Source organism: Pleurodeles waltl, chromosome 5 (assembly GCF_031143425.1).
Source record: "Pleurodeles waltl isolate 20211129_DDA chromosome 5, aPleWal1.hap1.20221129, whole genome shotgun sequence".
Taxonomy (NCBI): Eukaryota; Metazoa; Chordata; class Amphibia; order Caudata; family Salamandridae; genus Pleurodeles; species Pleurodeles waltl.
In genome coordinates, this window is record NC_090444.1 from 1,092,412,709 (window position 1) to 1,092,434,161 (window position 21,453).

The window sequence follows — 21,453 nt, forward strand, 5'->3', positions numbered from 1 at the left end:
AACTCTTTAACTACAGGAACTTTTGCTGAAGACCTGAAAAAAGGCTTACATACGTCCATTATTAAAGAAAACAAACCTAGACCCGCAGGACCCTAACAACTACAGAGCAATCACAAATGGACCGTTCCTGGGCAAACCGATAGAAAGAGCAGCATACGCCCAGATGTCACAATTCATTGAAGACAAGTCCATACTTTCAGACTACCAAACTGGATTTCGCCCAGGAAGAGGCACTGAATCGGCACTCATAGCAATCTGAGATGATCTTAAAAACACAGTTGATCGCAATGGAGTTGCTGCACTACTTCTCTTGGACCTCTCGGCTGCCTTTGATACTGTTGACCATGACACCCTAATTCAAAAACTCTACGAAACCAGCATAGAAGGGACTGCTCTCGACTGGATTACATCATACCTTCAAAATAAAACTAATATTATCTATTCTCACCCTTTCTCATCCAAACCCTACCTCACAAAAGCAGGGCCCTCCCAAGGATCAATCATCTCACCTATGCTTTTCAACATCTAAATTATGTAATTACCAGAATTGATCAATGATTTTCAACTCACATGCTACAACTATGCAGATGACACACAAATACTACTTAAATTGGAATGCCCCAAAGACATTGAAAACTCACAAATATTCAGTTGCCTCAGAGCCATTGATCAGTGGATGAATTGGAGCCATCTCAAACTGAATGCTTCCAAAACAGAAATACTCAAATGCGACTGGAAAAAAGGAGGACCCACTGTGCACCTGGCCTGACGATCTCGGACCACCTCCTCATCTATCGAAGGAAGTTAAAAACCTTGGAATTACCATGGACTCCTAGTTAACAATGAATGCCCAAGTGGACAAATTACCACAATCAAGCATCATCGCCTTGAAGACTCTGCAACGCATCTTCCCCCACCTCGGATTTCCATACAAGGTGCAGGCTACTATCTCTTTCATACCATCCAAACTGGATTATGCCAATGGCCTCTACCATGGATCATCTCTATCTATTATGAAAAAACTACAACATATTCAGAACTCGGCTACCAGGCTACTATTACAAGTAAAGCCACAAGCCCACATCTCCCTTGCCTTGAGAGCACTACACTGGTTTTCCATTGTATCACCCACAAAGCTATACATTAGAAACAAAATAACCAAATACATTCAACAAAGAAAGCTTCACTCAAGATTGGCACTCCGCCTTAGAGCATCACCATACAAGAAAAAGACAATAGGTAGTACATCCTTCTCCGTTCAAGCAGCCAAACTATGGAATTCATTACCCTCACATATAAGATCCACGGATAACTATCTTGCCTTTTGGAGACTACTCAAGATTTGGCTCTTTCCTTCATAACTACCATATTCAAACAGCAATGGACTGCATATTTCTAATTTGATTATGTGTATATTCTAGATATGTACAGTTTAAGAAATTTGTATTGTTACTATTTCATGATATTAAATTATACACATACTCTTTAATCCTGTTTAACAAATGTATATTTACTCACAATTATATATATATATATATATATATATATATATATATATATATATATATATATATATATATATATATATATATATATATGTGTGTGTTTATGTGTGTGTGTGTATGTATATATGTGTGTCTATATCAATCAATCAATCAATATTTGCAATATTTGTAAAGCACGACTACTCACCCGAGTGCGTCTCAAGGTGCTGGGGGAGGGGCCTCATCCGTAGAGCCATGTCTTGAGGTTCTTCCTGAAGATGGTGAGCGACAGGCTTTGTCTCAGGTGCAGGGGGAGATTGTTCCAGCTCTTTGCTGCAGTGTAGGTGAAGGATCGTCCTCCCCCAGTGGTTTTGCGGATGCAAGGGATAGTAGGGCCAGGGTCATCTGGGTGGAGCAGTGGGATCAGGTGGTTTTGGAAGGAGACGCGGTGGTTCAGGTAGGCTTGTCCTGAATTGTGTATGGCCCTGTACGTGTGGGGGAGAAGCTTGAAGGTGATTCGCTTCTCGACTGGTAGCCAGTGAAGGGTCCTCAGGTGTTGGGAGATGTGTTCTCGCCGAGGGAGGTCCTGAATGAGTCTGGTGGTGGCATTCTGGATGAGTTGTAGTTTTTTGATGTTCCTAGTTGAGGTGCCAGTGTAGAGGGCGTTGCCGATTTCAAGCTTGCTAGTGACTAAGGCATGGGTGACTGTCCTGTGACAGTCTGCTGGGATCCATCTGAAGATCTTCCAAAGATTGCAGAGTGTGTGCAAGCAGGAGGAGTCAACAGAGTTTACCTGGAGGACTTGAGGATGATTCCTAAGTTGCGGCATGCTCAGTCAGTACGCGGGGGACACTGAGGGATGTGGGCTACCAGGAGTTGTCCCAAGCTGAGGTGGCGTTTCTGAAGATGATGAGCTCAGTTTTGTTGGAGTTGAGTTTGAGGCAGCTTTCTCTCATCCAGGCAGCAACGGCTTCCATTCCTGAATGGAAGTTCCTTTTGGCCGTGTCCGGGTCTTCAGAGAGGGAAATGATGAGTTGTGTGTCATCAGCATATGACACAATGTTCATACCGTGACTTCTGACGATGGCAGCAAGAGAGGCCACAGTGTGGGACTCAGTGAGGATCCTTGGGGGACTCCGCAGTTGACTCCTGTGGGTCTGGAAGTGAAGGGTGGGAGTATTACTCTCTGTGTCCTCCCATAGAGGAAGGAGTGGATCCACTCAGGGCTCTTCCGCAGATTCCTATGTGGTGGAGTCTGGTGCACAGAGTGCTGTGGGAGACCGTGTCGAATGCTGCTGAGAGGTTGAGGAATATGAGCGTTGCGGTGTGGCCGTGGTCTAGGAGTAATCGGAAGTCATTGGTGGCTGTCAAAGGGCTGTGTTCATGCCGTGGTTGCTGCAAAAGCCAGACTGGGAGCCGTCCAAGGAGTTGTTGGCTGGCCTTGATGAAATTTCGTAGTTGTGCGTTGATTGCTTTCTCCAGTACTTTGGCAGGGTAGGGTAGCAGCGAGATGGGCCGGCAATTCTTTAGTTCTGATGGGTTGGCCAAAGGTTTCTGCATGAGAGGTTGTATTCCGGCATGTTTCCAGTCCTCAGGGAAGGTGTCCATGTTGATGGAGCAGTTGATTGTGTCCCAGAGCTCAGGGACGATGGATGTGCTGGCTCTGATGTATATGTGGTGCGGGCAGAGGTTCGAGGGGGCTCTGGAGTGAGTGCTGTTCATGATGTTGACTCTTTCTCTGTGGTGAGCATGGACCAGCTGTGGGTGGTCTGGATGGGATATGGGTCGGGGTGGATCAGTCACAGGTTCTTGTGCCAGAATTTTCCGGGAGGAAGCTGTTGTAGATGTCCTGGATCTTGTGGTGGAGAAAGGAGGAAAGTTTGTCGCAGAGGTCCTGTGACCGGGGATGCTGGTGGCTTCAGAGGAGGAATCTGGGAACTCATTGATGACTGAGAAGAGTTCCTTAGAGCTGTGTGTTTGGGGTGTTGATGCACTCCCGGAGTGGGTCCTTCCTTGCGTTCTTGATTTTTCATCAGTGGGTGGCAGTTGAGGCTCTAAAACTGGTTTGACTGTTCCTCCATTTTTCTCTAAAAGTCTGCAGGTAAGCTTTGATTCTTGGAGTTCAATGGTGAAACAGCTGGCTTTCTTAGTACGAGTTTGGCCGATGTCAGCCAGAGAGGGGCTATAGTCTTGGCACATTCGGTGATCCATGCACTGAGATTTCATTATGCTGTGTTGGCGTCGCCAGAGGGAGGAGGGATTTGGCGAGTGATGAGGTGAGTTACTCGTTGGTGATTTTGTTCCACTTCTTCTGGGGGGTCCTGGAGGTGTGGGTGCAGTTGCTAGGTGCAGTGATTGTGAAGTGTATGCAGCAGTGGTCGGTCCAGTCTGGGGTGGAGATGGTCTTGATGGTGATCCAGTTGTTTGAGGTGAAGATCGGGTCCAGTGTGTGTCTGGCGATGTGTGTGGGTGCGGAGACCAGTTGTCTGAGGCCAAGGGTGACGAGGTTGTCGAGTAGAGCAGTGGTTTTTGGGTAGGTGCAGTCCTCGAGGTGGAAATTCAGGTCACCGAGAAGGAGGTAGTCGACTGACACCAGAGCCTGGGGGATAGCGATGTCTACGACGTTGTCTGTGAAAGCTGGGTGGGGGTGGGTGGCTTGTACACCAGGGTGCCACGGATAGAGGAGTTGTGTTTGGAGTGGACCAGGAAATTAAGTTGTTCCATGGTGGTACAGTGTTATTCTGGGATGGCCTTGACACATAGTGAGGACTTGTATGATGGCGAGTCCTCTGCCCAACGGGAGGGCCGGTCCCTCCTTAGGATGCTGTAACCATTGGGAATGGCGATAGCGATGTCTGGACCCGAGGTGGAGTTTGTCCTGGTCTCAGTAAAGAAGGCGATGTCCGGTCGGGAAGTGTCGATCAAGTCCCGGAGTTCAGTGGGGTGTTTGTGGAGGGAGCGGATGTTCAGGAGCAGGCATTTGATGGAGTTGTGGAGGTTGTTGGTATCTTTGTATGCGGAGAGTACTTTCAGCTTGTTGAGGCTGGCGCTGAAGTTGCAGTTCCTGCAGGTGAAAGGTCCATGGGTGTCCCTAGGGGAGATGGTGCAGCAGTTGCTAAGATGTCCGGTGTTAAGGCGGAGAAGGGTCTTGGAGTCGTAACGGAGGCAGTTTAACGGAGATGCAGGGTTCCTGGCACTGGGTGCTGTCCATGCACTGCGGCTGCCATTAAGAAGGGGAGGGGGTGGCGTGAGTGGTCAGCTGGGAGGCGGAAGGGCAGGAAAGGTGATTCACAGGGGGAGAGGGCAGAGGAAAGAGGGGAGAAAGGAAAAAGGAATAAAGGAAAAAGAGGATAAGGCAGAAAAAGCAAGAGTGAAAGAGTGGCAGAGAGAAAGAGATGATTACTTGTGAGGGCCACTAGACCACCAGGGATGAAGCGCATGGACAAGCCAGCGGGGGAGGACGACCTCAAACTCAGAGTCAGGAGACTCTCAGTTCGTCCCTGCAGAAGGCAGAGGCAGCAGCAGACAGAGGAGCTGGGGAGGGCAAAAAACGCTGACCAGGAGGTCAGTGCAGTTATACATATACATATATATGAGTATATTATTCTATGCTAAACATGTTCATAGGTCATTGCATAGCTCCTAGATAAGTTGTTATATTAGATACTTATGAATCCCTGCTTTCATTTTTATATCACAGTGATCAAATGTTTTATTATCATAAGCATTTCCCTATTGAAAAATTGAGGAAAGCTAAATGAATTTTAGAAAAGTAAACTTATTAAGTAACTTCAAATATTAAAATCTTGAAAGTCTGTGTTTACACAATACTACTTTTCTTCTCATATTATTATACTCATTATTATATTCCTTGCACATATATTCCCTTACTATGTATTTACATATCTGTTTATTACTCTACTCCTACTTTTCGAGAGATAAATTAAATACAAATAAATAAAATAAAATCTATAAATAAAATACAAATTATAACTAATTAAGTTAAAAATAATAATAATTATAAATAAATAAATAAATGAAAAATGAAATATATATATATATATATATATTAAATAAATAAAAATAATAATAATTTTACTCTCCTGTAAGCTTTACTCTGTTTCCCCATCACCCGATGTCTCTATCAATCTATCCTCCATCCCGACTCTGCTCATCCCAAACCCATTCTTCTCCAAAATAAACCTGCCTAAGCTCTTCCCTCCTCTACCGCATCTAGCTCACCCCAAACCTCACTTTACTACCATGATCTCCCAAGCAACCCTACTAAATTCTCCCTCATTTATCTCACCTTTGACTCATCCAAAACCTCTCGTGCTACTTTGATCTTCCTAACCCTTTCCACAGACTCCTCCTACTCCATCTCTTCTTTACTCATCCCAATCCTCATTGTATTATTATAACCTTACAATTAACACTTCTGGATTCTTCCCTACTCTATCCTTCCATTACTCTAGTCAATCCAACTAACTAACTCACATATCCTCTGCTCAAATTAACTCATAATAATAGTAATACTATACTCATATTTCCCTATACTAACCCACCACTAATTCATCTTGGGTTCCAGAGTAGCATGCTACTCGCCGAAAAGCGCTTCTACACCCCGTCAGGGGTAGTACGCACTATATAAATACAATTACAATAATTTTTTATGATGCTCTGGTGGCACACCACTCGCAATGAGGCGACGCAAAGCCAACCTGCGTGGCTTTGCATGGCCTCAGAGATATAGAGTAAGGCAAGGCAGTGCTTTGTGCTGCCTTGCCTTACTCTACGTCAAGCATGCATTTCATTGGAATTGTGATGGGTTTTTCACACAACACCCATGGATTTTGACTAGTAGCGTAATGAAACTGGAGGAGGCCCCCCTGCAAAGAACATGGAAGGGGGCCCCCTTTAAACTCTCTCAGGCAAGGTGCTGTGCTGAGGGGGCCCCCTGGAGCTCGGGGCTCCCCCGCATTGTGGCGGCTGTGGGGGCCTTTGTTACGCAACTGGTTTAGACACTTCCAGATTTACAAGGATCTATAGACCTGGGAATGCGTCAAAACTGTGCGCCTTTCCAGAGGAAGCGTAACAAGGAGAAATAACTTTATTTTTCCTTGTTTTTCTCTCTTTCTATGTGTGCTGCATCACACACAGAAAGAGGAAAATGCCTCATTTGATTGTTTTTGTGCAGAAAGGTGTCCCTTGCTGCCCAAAAACAATCGCACCAGTAACACAGACATGCTTTCATCTTGGTGCAAGGGTGTCTCCTTTGGCGTTAGGCACCCATTTGTGCGCTGGCACACGCAGAAGGGACAGGAATGCACCATATTTCATTAATATGCTGCATTCCTGCCCTTTCCTTTTTTTTTTTTTAATCCTCATCGGTGACAAGAGGCAAGAGTTACCACACATATGGGAGACGCAGCCCCATTCCACTAAGAGTAGTAGCCTTTTAAGGCTGACCTCCCTCAACAAGTTGAAGGAAAAAGAGCGGGGTTTACCCACACATCTTTCTTTGCTGTGGCTTGTCGTTAATCATAGGAGTCCTAAAAATTGTTGCCCACCTCGAAAAGATTACAACCATTTATTAAAGTGAGAGACTGTCGGAAGGTGACTTTTTTCTAGCATGGTTACCCCCATTTTTTAACCTGTTTGTCAGCGTCTTTTTACTGTTTCACCGGGATCCTGCTAGTCAAGACTCCAGTGCTCATAGTGCGGCCTATATGTGTTGTCAGTATGCTTGACTGTGTCACTGGAGTTCTGCTAACCAGAACTCCAGTGCCTATGCTCTCTCTGTTTACAAAATTTGTCACTATAGTTTAGTGACTCTATATTCCAATTCATGTTGCCACACTGGACCCCCCATTACAAGTCCCTAGTATATGGTAACGAGGTACCTAGGGACTTGGGGTTCCAGGAGATCCTTATGGGCTTGCATTTCTTTTGCCACCCATAAGGAGCTCACACAAACACTCCTGCAGGACTGCAGCCTGAGTGAAATAGTGCATACACTATTTCACAGCCATTTTCACTGCACCAGGTACTTTATAAGTCACCTATATGTCTAACCTTCAGTTACTGAAGGCTAGGTGCAAAGTTACTAAGTGTGAGGGCAGCCTTGCACTAGCAAAGTGTGCCCTACATATAGGTCAATACATGTATGTAGCTTCACAATGGTAACTCCGAATATGGCCATGTGAGGCGTCTAAGATTGTGAAATTGAACCTATATATTATATTGGGGGGGGCAATTCCATGCATCCTGGGGGCTCCACCATAGGCCCTCAGCACTGCCAAACCAGCTCTCTGAGGTTTCCACTGCAGCCCCAGCTGCTGACACCTCACAGACAGGTTTGTGCCCTCCTGGGGATTGAGCAGCTCAATCCCAGGAAGGCAGAACAATACATTTCCTTTAGGAGAGGGTTGTTACACTCTTGGAAATAGGTGTTTCAGGCATGGGTGGGGTCTCCTCCCAGATCCTCTGAAAATGCTTTGAAGAGCACAAACTATGCCCTCCTTGCATAACCCAGTCTACACCAGTTCAGGGACCCCCGGTCCCTGCTCTGCCACAAAACTGGACAAAGGAAAAGGGAGTGACTAATCCCCTGTCCATCACCACCCCAGGGGTGGTGCCAAAAGCTCCTCCAGAGTGTCCCTGGCGTTAGCCATCTTGGAGTCCAAGGTGTGTTACCCTCTCGGAGCATCTGAGTGAAAAGTGCCAGCAGGTGATGTCAGAGACCCCTCCTGATAGGTGCATACTTGGGTAGGGAGCCAATCCCAGTCTCAGGGCTATTTAGGGTCTCTCCTCTGGGTGTTTCCTCAGATTCAGTTTGCAAGACTCTACCAGGACTCCTCTGCATCCTCTGCTTCAGCTTTTGATTGTTGGATCAACCGCAGATTGCTTCAGGAACCGCTGTAACTGCAAAAAAGTATCTGGGAAGGCTACTGTGACCTGCAACTTCAGCTCCAGCCAGCAACTGCAAAAGTTTCCAGGTTGTGCATGCTCTGAGGACTGCCTGTCTTCACCCTGCACCAGATGAACCAAAGGAATCTCCAGTGGAGTGACAGCACCTCTCTGTAATGATGAACGGTACTCTGGGACTCCTCTCCTGTCGACAAGCGTGATCCCTGGAATACAGGTGGTGGGCCAAAATGATCCTGACTGTCCGAAGGCCCAACTGTCAAAATTTGGTGGAGGTAAGGGCTTGCCACCCCATGCCAGACAGTACCTCTGTGCATCATGTATTCTACAGCTCCTCTGGCTTCTATGCACTTCTTCCAAAGGTTCTTCATGCACAGCGTAGCTCCGGTTACCAGCACTCTATCCTGCGACGCTCAGCTCCCTGAGTTGTTCTCCGGTGGCGTGGGATCCCTCTGTGTAGTTCTGTGATGACCACACTTTGCAACTCCTTTGTCCCCGTGTCCTGGGACACCTGCGGGTACTGCCTGGTCTGCTGAGGGCTCTCTAAAGTGCTAAGAGCCCCCTCTGTTTCCTCAGCCTGAGTTGAGACCCCCAGGTCCCTCCTGGGTCTGGGCAGCTCCTCTTTGACACAAAAAGCGTTCTTGCATGAATCAAGGCTTGTTGGTGGAATCCAGCAACACAAACAGCCTGTATCTAACGACTCAATGTGGGACATCTCTTGCACCAAGCAGGAACCTGCAACTATCTTCTTTGTTGCATTTCTGTACTTTTCTTCCAACCGGAGAATCTACTTTTGCACCTTCATCCAGGTTGGCAGGGACTCCTGTTCTTCCTGGACTCTTCATCGACTTATGGACTTGGTCTCCCCTCTCCACAGGTCTTCAGGTCCAGGAATCCATTGCTGGTTTCTTGCAGTCTTGCTTGGTTCTTGCATAATCCTTTATCACGACTTCTAGTGTGTTCTGAGGAAACTTGCTGTACTTTACTCCTGTTTTCCTGGGCTCCGGGGTAGTGTACTTTACTTACCTTTGGTGTTTTCTTACACTCCCAGCGCCTCTCTACACACTACACCTGCCTAGAGGGGAATCCGACTTTCACATTCCACTATTTTAGTATATGGTTTGTGTTGCCCCTTGGACCATTGCAGTCTATTGTGTTTTTCACTGTTTGAACTATTCTACAACTGTTTACTTACTTGATTTTGATTACTAGTGTATATATTGTGTATAATATTTACCTCCAGAATGAATATTGCCTCTAAGACATTTTTGGCCTTGTGTCACTAAAATAAAGTACCTTTATTTTTGGTAACACTGAGCTTTGTCTTTTATTTTGTATAAGTACTGTGTGACTACAGTGGTATTGCAAGACTTGTGCATGTCTCTTAGTTCAGCCTTGTGTGCTCTGCTACAGCTACCACTAGACAGCCTAGGCTGCTTGACACTGCCTTCATTTCACTAAGGTGGATCACTGGACCTGAAATAAGGTGTAAGTACCTCTGGTACCCACTACAAGCCAGTCCAGCTTCTCACAGAGACTAACTTGTAAAAGAGATAGAAAAAACTCCCACGTCTTCACCCATTTCTCCAAGCCATTGATACAGTCTAACCTACTGTTACTCTTTGCTGTATTAATCCATACCCTACAGGTAGAAGGGGAGTTAGATAGCCATTTAATGCAGATTTCCCTGCGTGCAATTAAGATCAATTCAAAATTAGATGAGACTTAGATTTCCCTGCTTCCCCTCTCAAAACTTCACCTTCTTGTGCGCTAAATATAACCATATAAATATATCTTCTTGTTAGTGCTCTTAAAACCTTACCCACATCCTGCCAGAAGAGTCGGATGTTTGAACACTGCCAAAATAAATGGACATCATCTGCGTTCTTCAGGGTGCATTTCAGGCAGCACCCCGACCTCTGCCGTCACAGTTTTTCCAACATTTTTGTGACCAGAACACCCTATACATAATAAACCGATGGCCGGTCCGCTTTCCAAACTTCCTTTCTCAGTGTAGAATGACTGTCCTCCGACTATATTAAGTCCTGGTACCATATAGAAACCTCCTTCTTTAGTGGCTGGATATTTTGTAACTCCTTCTCCCACTCTGTTTTGATACCCTCCTTGGGTTTTCCACTGAGCCAAATCCCTTTTGAACACACTTGAACCTAGTCAGCCTAATATGTATAAGCCTAGTCCATTGAGATCAAATTACCGTCCTCTACCAACTGATCCCATCTTAATATTCCTGCATTCAATACTGGGGGAACCAGAGCATCTTGTAAGTATGGTGGTGTTCGGGGGAGTTCCATATTGAGGCCATGTTACTCTGGTATGGGATTCCCAGGATCCTTCAAACTTGAGACTATAGTTTACGTGCCATGTTTAACACTCTAAGTCTAATCTTTTTGAAGTACTTTGTTGGCTGAATTTGAATAAAAAGCATGTGCTGCGCTGCCCTTTGGCAAAAACTAGGAAATGAGGCCCACAATTCCTTTCAGCCAGGAGAACTAAAGTAGAATAGAACAAATCAAAAATGTCAACTAATCTAGGGGTCCTGCTGCAACCAAACCCCATGCTAGAGATACAAGAGTGAGTTTTCACCATGCAGCGCAGTTCAGCAACCAAAATAGCTGCAGTCTGTGGTGTGAGATGGCAAGAACAGGAAAGTACAATATCTGAAAGCACACTATCTACTAGCAAATGGTGCTGCTGCTCTCTTCTTTGCACTGGGACAAAATCAAGCTGCCTCGCATTATGCATAAACCTATACACCAGTGCTTCCCAATCTTTTTAGAACCACGGTTCAATTTTTAGAACAACAATCCTTTGCGTCCTACCTAGCTTTAATTGACATGATGTGGGTGATTTTTTAATGTATCTAACGCAATATGTAGTACTGCACTGTCATTTACAGACAGCACACCTTCAATTGAAATCGACATTAAACTTGCACAGACACACAGTTTTACTGATAAAACAATATTTCACACAAATCATAATGTGTGGATATCGAGTTTCATTAAATATTTACTGTTAGAAATTGAGTATTTCGTTGGGAGTCAGGTAGCCCCCTGTCGAAGCAAGGACCCTAACTCTAGTCAGGGTAAAGAAGAAACACACCCGGTTAACCCCCGCTGATCCCCTTGGTAGCTTGGCACGAGCAGAAAGGCTTAACCCAGAGGCAATGTGTAAAGTATTTGTACCAACACACACAGTAATACAGTGAAACACTACAAGATTAGAAACATAGCCAATATTGATCTAAATCAAACAAGATCAAAATGACAAAAATCTAACATACACAACCAAAGTTATGAATTTTTAAAGATTAAATTTCAACATAGTGCTTAGAAACACAAGTGTTTCGATTTGGTGATATCACAGCATTGTGACAGAGTCGTTCCCAACAATCCGATGGGGATCGAGGCGTCGCTGGGTCCGGTGCAGTGTCGATTCTGGTGCTGTGGAGCAGAGGCGTCAGTGTGAGGTGTTGGGTCCTTGCTGCAGAGCTATTGAGGTGAGGCAGTGTTGGTGCAAAGCGTTGGATCCACACACTTTTGGTGGGGTCGATATCTGGCAGTCACGACATGGTGCAGTGAAGTCGGGTGTCACAGATGTTGGTGACATGCCACTTTGGGACTCACTTGTGGACTTCAGTGAGGCTGCGGCAGCATCGGGACTGCTGGATTATCATTCTCCAGCAAGGATCATGGCTTCAGTTGAAGGCAGCATCACGGAATCCGGCAGCAGCGTCAGTCCGTAGTCGTCCAAAGTCGGTGCACTTGGTTTTTCTTGGCTTTTCACCAGCTTCTCCTTTCAAGGGCCCAGGAAGTGGATAGAGCACCATGTGGCAAGGCAGGAGCCTCAGCAGTGAGCCCAGGTGCTGGCAGAGGAAGTCTTTGATGGCCCTGAGACTTCAGAACAGGGGGCAAGCTCTGTCTAAGTCCTTAGAGATTCCTCTCAAGCAGGTATATACCACTAAGTCCAGTCTTTGTCCACTTTCTCAGGCAGAAGCAGCAACTGCAGGGTAGCCCAACAAAGCACAGACAGGGGCAGCACTTCTCCTTCAGCTCTTTTCCTGGCAGAGGTTCCTCTTGAATCCTTGAAATGACCTGAAATCTGGGGTTTTAGGTCCAATACGTTTACCCCTTTCTGCCTTTGAAGTTGCCCAACTTAAAAAAGTCTCTGTTGTTTACAGGATCCTGCCTTGCCTAGGTCTGGCCCCAGACACACACCAGGGGGTTGGAGACTACATTGTGGGAGGGCAGGCACAGGCCTTTCAAGTGTAAATGACCACTCCTCCCTCCACTCTAGCCCAGATGGCCCATCAGGATATGCAGGCTACACCTCAGCTCCCTTTGCGACACTGTCTAGTGGAGATTCACAAGCAGCCCAACTCTCAGTATGACCCAAACATGTAATACTCGAGTGGGGAGAGTCACAGAATGGTTTAAGCAAGAAAACCAACTTTCCCAAAAGATGTATTTTTAAACTGTGAGTTGAGAGACCCCAAACTCCAGGTCTCTATCTGCTCCTAAAGGGAAATTGCACTTAAAAGATATTTAAAGGCAGTCCCCATGTTAACCTATGGGAAAAATAGGCCTTCCAACTGTGAAAACCAAATTTGGCAGTATTTCACTGTTAGGACATCTAAAACACATCAGTACATGTCCCACCTTTAACATACACTGCACCCTGCCCATGGTGCTACCTAGGGCCTAGCTTAGGGTGCTTTAGATGTATAAAAAGAGAATGTTTGGGCATGGCAAGTAGGTACACTTGCCAAGTCGAATTGGCAGTTTAAAACTGCACTCACAGACACTGCAGTGGCAGGTCTGAGCCATGTTTACAGTGCTATTCATGTGAGTGGCACAACCAGTGCTGCAGGCCCACTAGTAGCATTTGGTTTACAGGCCTTGGGCATCTCTAGTGCACTTTACTAGGGACTTACTAGTAAACCAAATATCCCAATCATGGAAAAACTAATCACACACATATTTTACACAGGGAGCGCGTGCACTCTAGCACTGGTCAGCAGTGGTACAGTGCCCAGAGTGACAAAAACAGAGTCCAGCATATAGTCAAAACATGGGAAGCAGAGCCAAAAAAGACAGGGGAGACTACGCCAAGGATGCCATGTATAACATTTACCATTTGTGCATCACCAAGTAAAGTGTCTTGATTTGCTTTGACCGTATTAAAATCTTTGATTTCATCACACTTCAGAGTTACAAAAAAATTGTGCTTAATTTTTGCTTTGCCAACTGCCGAACATGTACAGTTCATTTACAGGTATTTACATTTTGTTGTGTGTTTTAAAATAATGTCATGCTACAGCCTTCCCTTTCACACTCCCTGCACTCCATTAAGATTGCCACTGAATTCAGTTTAATTTTCTTTCTTCATCTGCAAATTGAAATGAGATTGTTAACACCAATCCCCATATTAAAAAAATAAGCAGCAATGTGTTGGAAGTCATAGCCTGACATTTGACATCTGTCTTTGAAGCGCAGCAAATGTGACAAGGTAAATACAAATGTTTAAGGCATGTTTATTTATTGCTTCTTAGCCTTACCACCAGTGGGCCGTGACCCACAGTTTGAGAAACCCTGCTTTCTACCATAGTGCAAAGGTGTCTGCGTCATGTCTAGAATAAGATTTCTCCTCAAAAAGTACTCTTCCAGTACAAAATACTATGCTTAGACAAGCTTCAAAACTTTTACCACTTTGCATGTGTGCTGCACAATTTAACAAATGTAAAGTAGTAATAGTCTGGAGAAATACAAATATTTCTTGTTTTTAACACAAGCCTCAAAGCGGCCTTTTGTTTTTGGCAAAAAGTCCTTGTTAGTAGATAGGGGTTTGCCTCAAAAACATGGGCAGTTGAATAGGACCACCCATGTACCAAACATGGGGTGTCCACTTGGCATACATTATAGCAAAGCAGCATGGAGCACTGCCTTTTATTACTTTCAAGCAACTTTCCTATGACAAATAAACACTTTGCATCATTTTATGTCACATGTGTGAAGCAACACAGCACAAAATGTTAGTAAAGCTAGTAAAACTGATACAGCAAGTCTCTTTTTATTTCTGCCTTATTTAGGTTAGATGTCTCTAAGCCATTCTGGTAATAGTCACAGTGAGAGTGTAGTTAAACTAATATTTGACAAGAGGTCATGTTCAGGGATGGTTACTTTGACATTTCGTCAAAATATAGATTCAAAAATAAATAAATTAGTGAAACAATTGCACAGATCTGGAAATAATTTGTAGGTTGAGAAAGCTATAAAGAATAACTGAAATAAATTGTGCTAAAACATTAAAACATGCAGGAATAACAACATCTTTAAAATATAGCAAGCATGGAAGAAGTTTGTAGGACTAGAATTTAGAGCCCACTATATTACCCTTCAGAGTCTACCCCAATGTAATCTTCAGTCAGGGACAGGGGAGGGAAGAACGTGGAACAAGGCAATGCTGAGCAAAATAAGGAGAGACAAAATGATTTGGAGTGAGGATTACAAAGAAATGTATACAAGAAAAAACAGGACAGCAGGCCCTTTCCATCTATGCACCCAGGATCTCAAATAATATTTTGAATAATATCCTTGTATCCATCAGGACTATCTCAACACTGCTCCAATTTAGGGTACATCACAATGCATTAACCATCCAGAAGCCAGCTTACTTTCCTATAACTTGTTGACTTTACACTTGTCTTTGACAATGTACATTGCTCTGCTCTCTTTTGGCTGGGTTTGTGCTATGGAAATAGCATACACATACACACATGCATACATACATGAGGGGTTAAGAAGATTTGTTTTTTAAATGAAGACAAGCGACTAGGACAGAAAAAACTAGTGCTATACACATGTATACAGGTGAGGGGAGGAAACAGAAAGGGATGTTGGGTGTTACAAGTGGCAGTAAATGATAGATGTACCAAAAAAGTGGAAAAATGTTATACAAACTAGCCATTTTGTGTTGAATTGTATGTTATGAAAGCAAGCAACACACATGACAATTCCAGTTGGGTTGTTTGACATGTTAGATTCATCATGGGAACCATATATCAAGCTACCACAAATCAGGACCGCGTTGCAAACTCCTTTCTCCTATTCTGATGCAGGTCATCTAAGGCTGCAAATTATTCATTTTTTCATACTTGTGTGTACCTAATTTCAGAGTATCACCGCTCATCAGCACATGCTAGCATGAATCCAGTGTCACAGTGAGCACATGAATCACATCTGGGCATACCCTTCCCACCTTCCCACTTAGGGCGGCAATAGAATCACAAAAAGATAATTGACAGAATGCTGAATATTGTCAAACATTCACCCCCAGACAAAAATCTGGGTTAAATCCATTTTTTTTTGCTCACCATGACACCCCAGATTGGACCCAGCCATATACAAATGAGTCTCGATTCTGTTCCCCATGGGAAAAGTCCAGCCCAAACTGCCAGGCCAGGTTCTCCCTGGACCAGAACTAAGAATCTTGGGACCGGTTTTGGGGATCTAGCTTGAATCCAGTGGCACAGTGAATTCCTGACCCACATATGGGCACATACTTCCCTCTCAGAGTGACTATAGAAACACAAAAAGATGGTGGACTGAATACAGACCATTGTCAAACATTCACCAGAGTCACATATCTGGGTTAAATCCATCATTTAGTCTGCTGACCATTCTTCCCAGTTTGGACCTAGCCATGTGCTGATCAGTCTTGACCCTGCTCCCCATGGGAACAGTCCAGCCTGATCTGGCAGGTCAGGTCCTCCTTGGACCAGAAAAAAGGGCACTGGGACTGGTTTCAGGTTATCACATTCATTACCCAAGCTATCTTGAATCCAGTGGCATAGCGACCACGGTACCCATGTCTGGGAATACCATCCCCACTTCCCACTTAGGGCCACAAATGCAAAAAGAACAGATAATGGACGGAATGCTGAGCAATGTCACACATTCACTCCCCAGTCACAGATCTGGGCCTAAATCCATTGTTTATTTGCTCACCATGCCATTCCAGTTTAGACCCAGTCATATGCAAATCTGTCTTGACCCTGCTCCCCATGGGAACAGTCCATGATAAAAATCCAATTGGTAGAAATGGAGATATGCAATAATAAAAATGTAGGTAAAAATAATGCTTAAAAGCACCAAATGCCAACTGGTGTTATCTGGTCTCCTGGACCAGGAAAAAGTCACAAGTGTATGGGTGACCACGATGGAGCGGTAGCCAGATATAGGGACCAAGGCCCTCATTACAACCCTGGCGGTCGGTGTTAAAGCGGCGGTAATACTGCAAACAGGCCAGCAGAAAAAAAAATGGAATCATGACCATGTCGGAAACCGCCAACATAGACAGCCACTTTAACACTCCGACCACCACGGCAGTACAAACAAACAGCGCAGCGGTAACCGTCAACAGACAGGCGGAAGATAATGTACCGCCCACCCTATCACAAGATGCCTATCTGCCACCTTTTCCGGGGCGGCACCAACGCGAACAAAAACACGGCGGAAACAGTACACAGAAGGGAAAACACCCACCTCTCCACACCCCACGAGGAACCAGGACCCCATGGAGCCCGAATTGCAGATACTGCCGATGCTGGTCTTCCTTCTCTTCTATCAGGAGCACCAACGACGGCGGCGACGACCACGGTGAGTACTGCACCTACAACACAGGGGAGGGGGGAGGGAAACGAGAGTGACACACACATGCAACACGCAACACCCACACCCACACCCACAACACCATACACACAAATACATGCAGCAACAGTACACATACAGCCCCCACCCCCTGGAAGAACGCAAGGACAAAGGGAATTGATTTGAACGAATGTAATCATGTGAAATCTCATTATCAAAGTTCAAAATCCAGTAAACACAATTATGTACAGCAACTACACAAGTCTGGATAGTGCACCAATCATTGTCCGTGGACCACTGGGCCCAAAATGCATGGGCGAAGCCCACACATGATACCTGACTGGAAACGGAGAGAACACTGGAGGGGCATCAGATCGAAATGAAACAGGCACCTCAGGGGGAGGGAGGGCACCTCAGCCAGATGAACGCACGACGCCACTGCTGCACGAGGGGGCTCCATGCCCATTGATGTATCCTGGGGAGTGCAAAGCCACAGTCTCTCAAATCTCTCCAACGGGTGGTTTGCCCATTGCTTTATCATGGGGAGTGCAAAGCCACAGTCTCTCAAGTCTCTCAAGTCTCTCCAGTGCGTGGTTTCCCCACTGCTTTATCCTGGGGAGTGCAAAGCTGCAGTCTCTCAAGTGGATGTATCTCTCCACTGGTTCTGGAGGGGGCCTGGTGCCCAGAGTGCTTCATTCTGCCAAGGACTGAGGTAGTGGATGTCAATCTCCACTGGGACTGAGGTAGTGGATGTCAATCTCCACTGGTTCTAGGGGGGCCTGGTGCCCAGGGTGCTCCACGTGCAGTGTGGCCGGTACTGTTACCTCACATGAGTGTGTGTGCCACGAGATTGCCGAGGTACAGGTAGCATGATACGCCATGGAGGCAGCGACATACCCCACACTCCTGCGCCTTCGCATTGCACCTGCAGGTGACAACAGTGATGACAGTAATGCTTCATGGAAGCTGCCCAGGGTCCTGGAACTCACCATCAGCCTCGGACGACTGACCACTGGGGATGGTAGGCATGTCAGCGGTGGTGCCACTGTCCGAGGACGTCGCAGGACCGCTGCCGGTGGTTGCGGCGGTGTCTGTCGTGGCAGCGCTGGCGGCGGTGTCTGTCGTGGCGGTTCTGGCAGCGTGGTCTGTGGCAGCGGTGCTGGCTGCGGGGTCGTTGGCGGCGGTGCTGGCTGAGGGGTCTGTGGCGGCGGTGCTGGCGGCGAGGTCTGTGGCGGCGGTGCTGGCTGCGGGGTTTATGGTGGTGGTGCTGGCTGCGGGGTCTGTGGTGGCGGTGCTGGCGGCGGGGTCTGTGGCGGTGGTTCTGGAGGCGGGGTCTGTGGCTGCGGGGCATGTGTCAGTACCTGCTGAGGGAGAAAGCAGGATGTCTCCTGCAGCCTCGGAAGGCTGCCCACCGGGGAAGAGGCTGGGGACTGTTGCAGCGGCTGTAGACGTGCTGGAGGCGGTACAGGTGGCGGTGCAGGTGGCGGTGTTCGCTGCCGTACAGGTTGGCGTGGATGTTGACAAAAGGTGTGACACTGGTCCCTCAGTCTGTGCCACCATGCCCTCTCCTGACCTGCCCATCTGTTGTTGGCCCTTCCCCACCTTTGATGGTGGCGCAGTTGTCTTGCCACTATCTCCTTTCGTTTTCGTTGACCCCTTGGTTTTCAGCTTCTCCCTCCGGGATGTGGGCACCTTTTTCACCTTGGCAGGTCGTGGAATGTCCTTGCCCTCGCTACGTGGCACACTGGCAGCCCTGATTGTTGGTGCACTCCATGACCCCGCAGTTGCTGGCACCACTGTGCCTGGGGATGTGGTGGCTGAGGTGCTGGGCTGGGACCTGGAAAGCCTGGCCCTAAGGGAAGGACGGGGGGAGGTCAAGGGAAGAGGTCAAGGTTTGCCAGGAAAGGTTTTTTAGACACACTGAGATGGGTAGATGGAGGGGGTTTGGGAGTGGAGGAAGAGGTAGTGGTTGTAGGAGGTGTACGTCTGCTGAATTTGGTTGAAGGTGCATGGGCTGGAGGCTGTTGTGAAGTGGATGGCTGTTGGGTGGGTGTGTGCCTGCGTTTGTGTACTTTGGGAGGAGGGCTCACAGACACACTGGTAGAGGACACTGGGGATGTGTGAATGGTAGTGGGGGTGGTGAGTGCACGTGAGCGGTGTGTGGTGATGGGTGTGCTGGTGATGGAGGTAGTGGCTGAGGATGTAGTGCATGCAGGTGTGAGTGGAGACGAGACTGGGAGGGAGGAGGGAGACGTGGAGGAGGGGGACACAGTGGATGTTGGTATGTGTGCATGGGTATGGTGCTTGTGTGAGTGCCTGTGGGATGTGTGGTGATTATGTTTGTCTGAGCCACTCTTGTGTGTTGATGTGTGCATGCTGGTCTGATGGTGTGCTTGGGATAGGCTGAGGTACAGGGGATTGGGTCTGGGTGGAGGAGGTTGGAGGGGGGAGGCTGGGCACAGGGACAATGGCTGCCATCAGTGCTGAGGCCAGAGCCTGAAAGGATCTCTATTGGGCTGCCTGGCCAGAATGACTGCCCTCCAGGTATGCATTTGTTTGTTGAAAATGCCTCTCCACACCCTGGATGGCATTCAGAATGGTAGACTGCCCAACAGTGAGGGATCTCAGGAGGTCAATAGCCTCCTCACTGAGAGCAGCAGGGCTGACTGGGGCAGGGCTTGAGGTGCCTGGGGCGAAGGAGATGCCCACCCTCCTGGGTGAGCGGGCACGGGACAAAAACTGAGGGGCTGCTGCGAGGGCGGTGCTGGTAGGGGGGTGGCATCTGTACCTGTTGATGCGGTGGGCACAGAGGGGCCCGCCACCGCAAGGGAGCTCCCATCAGAGGAGGAGTCGCTGTCGCTGGTCTCTGCTCCTGTCCCTGCCGTGGAGCTCCCCTCGGCCTCCGTCCCACTGGTGCCTTCAGACTCCGTTGCTTCACCCTCCAGGGCCAAGTGGGATGCAGCTCCCTCCTGCTCTGGTGCCAATGCTCCTCCACCTGATGATGCTATTGCACACAAGAACAGGGAGACCACAAAAAAGGGGGGGGGAACAGAACAATGACATGTTCAGTGCATGCAACACCACTACCGTTAGCGGACACAACAGTCAGTGAGCAGCCCTCTGCAATACGCCATGCACTTATAGATCCTAGATTTATCACATGCCCATGGGGTATGAGGCCTAAGCCCAATTGCTGCACACCTGGAAGTCACAGGAGCCTGAGTAGGTGTAGATGGCTCTAACCACTAGTTGGGTTTGGGGTGCCACATAGACTGCCTCACAAGGTACCTTGCCTACCAAGATCGCCCTGGCCTAGGGGAACCCATTGCCCACCTCCCCAGCCAAGACACCCCGTAATGCCCGCAAAGTCAGCTGAATGAGAGTGTACTCACCCCCTTGTGGCTGCTGTGATGCCCTCAAGTGCCCTTCCAACTCCGCATAGGCCACCGCCAGGATCCGGAACATGAGGGGGGTCATGGTGCGACGGGCACGCCTTCCACGTTGGGAGGCCATCCCCAGCTTGGCCTCTGCCGTCTTCTTGCTCCAGCGGCGCAGGTCCTCCCATCTTTTATGGCAGTGGGTGCTCCGTCTGTGGTAGACCCCCAGGGTCCGGACGTCCTTGGCGATGGCACGCCAAATAGCCTTCTTCTGGTGGGCGCTGACCTAGAGGAATGGTACAGGGGAAAGGACATTACTCCCCCGTCCGGACCGTCATATTCATTGCCCACCAGTTCCCACCAATGCCAGGACACACACAAACTCCCCATCCGCACATGTAGGCCTCAGCCCCCCCATGTATCTTCCATCCACACCACTCAAAGCAGACATTGCCCATTCAGCATGCTTACAGTTGCGTGTACTGGGGGAGGACCCCATCCACTGGTTTCTCCAACTCCTCCGAAGTGAAGGCAGGGGCCCTTTCCCCAGACACTATAGCCATCGTCGCTTCCAGACACAGGTCACAGCAGCACTTGCAGTGTAGGTCCTCTCCTGTTGAAGGTCAGGTATTAAGTGAGTGAACAGATAGAAAATGGCGGTCACGCCGGCGTACATCATCATTGGCTCCTCGGACCCATAGGGCCCAATATTAACCAATGCAGAATTGCGCCGCGGTCTTCGACCACCCACCCCGACGGTGTACAACGCCAGCGCAGTTACCTCACATCCCCTTGTCCCACCTTACAGGTCAGGCAGCCGCCATTTCAGGGGGCCACATGGCATTAATAATAACTGCGTCACACCTATGTAGGCCTGGAATACACACAGTTACAGGCACATTGCGTATTAATAAATTTGTGCAAATTACATTTTGGGATACCTCAGTGTTGGCTGACTCTCTGCTCGCTGTTCTCTTCCATAGGGCACGTCTGCTG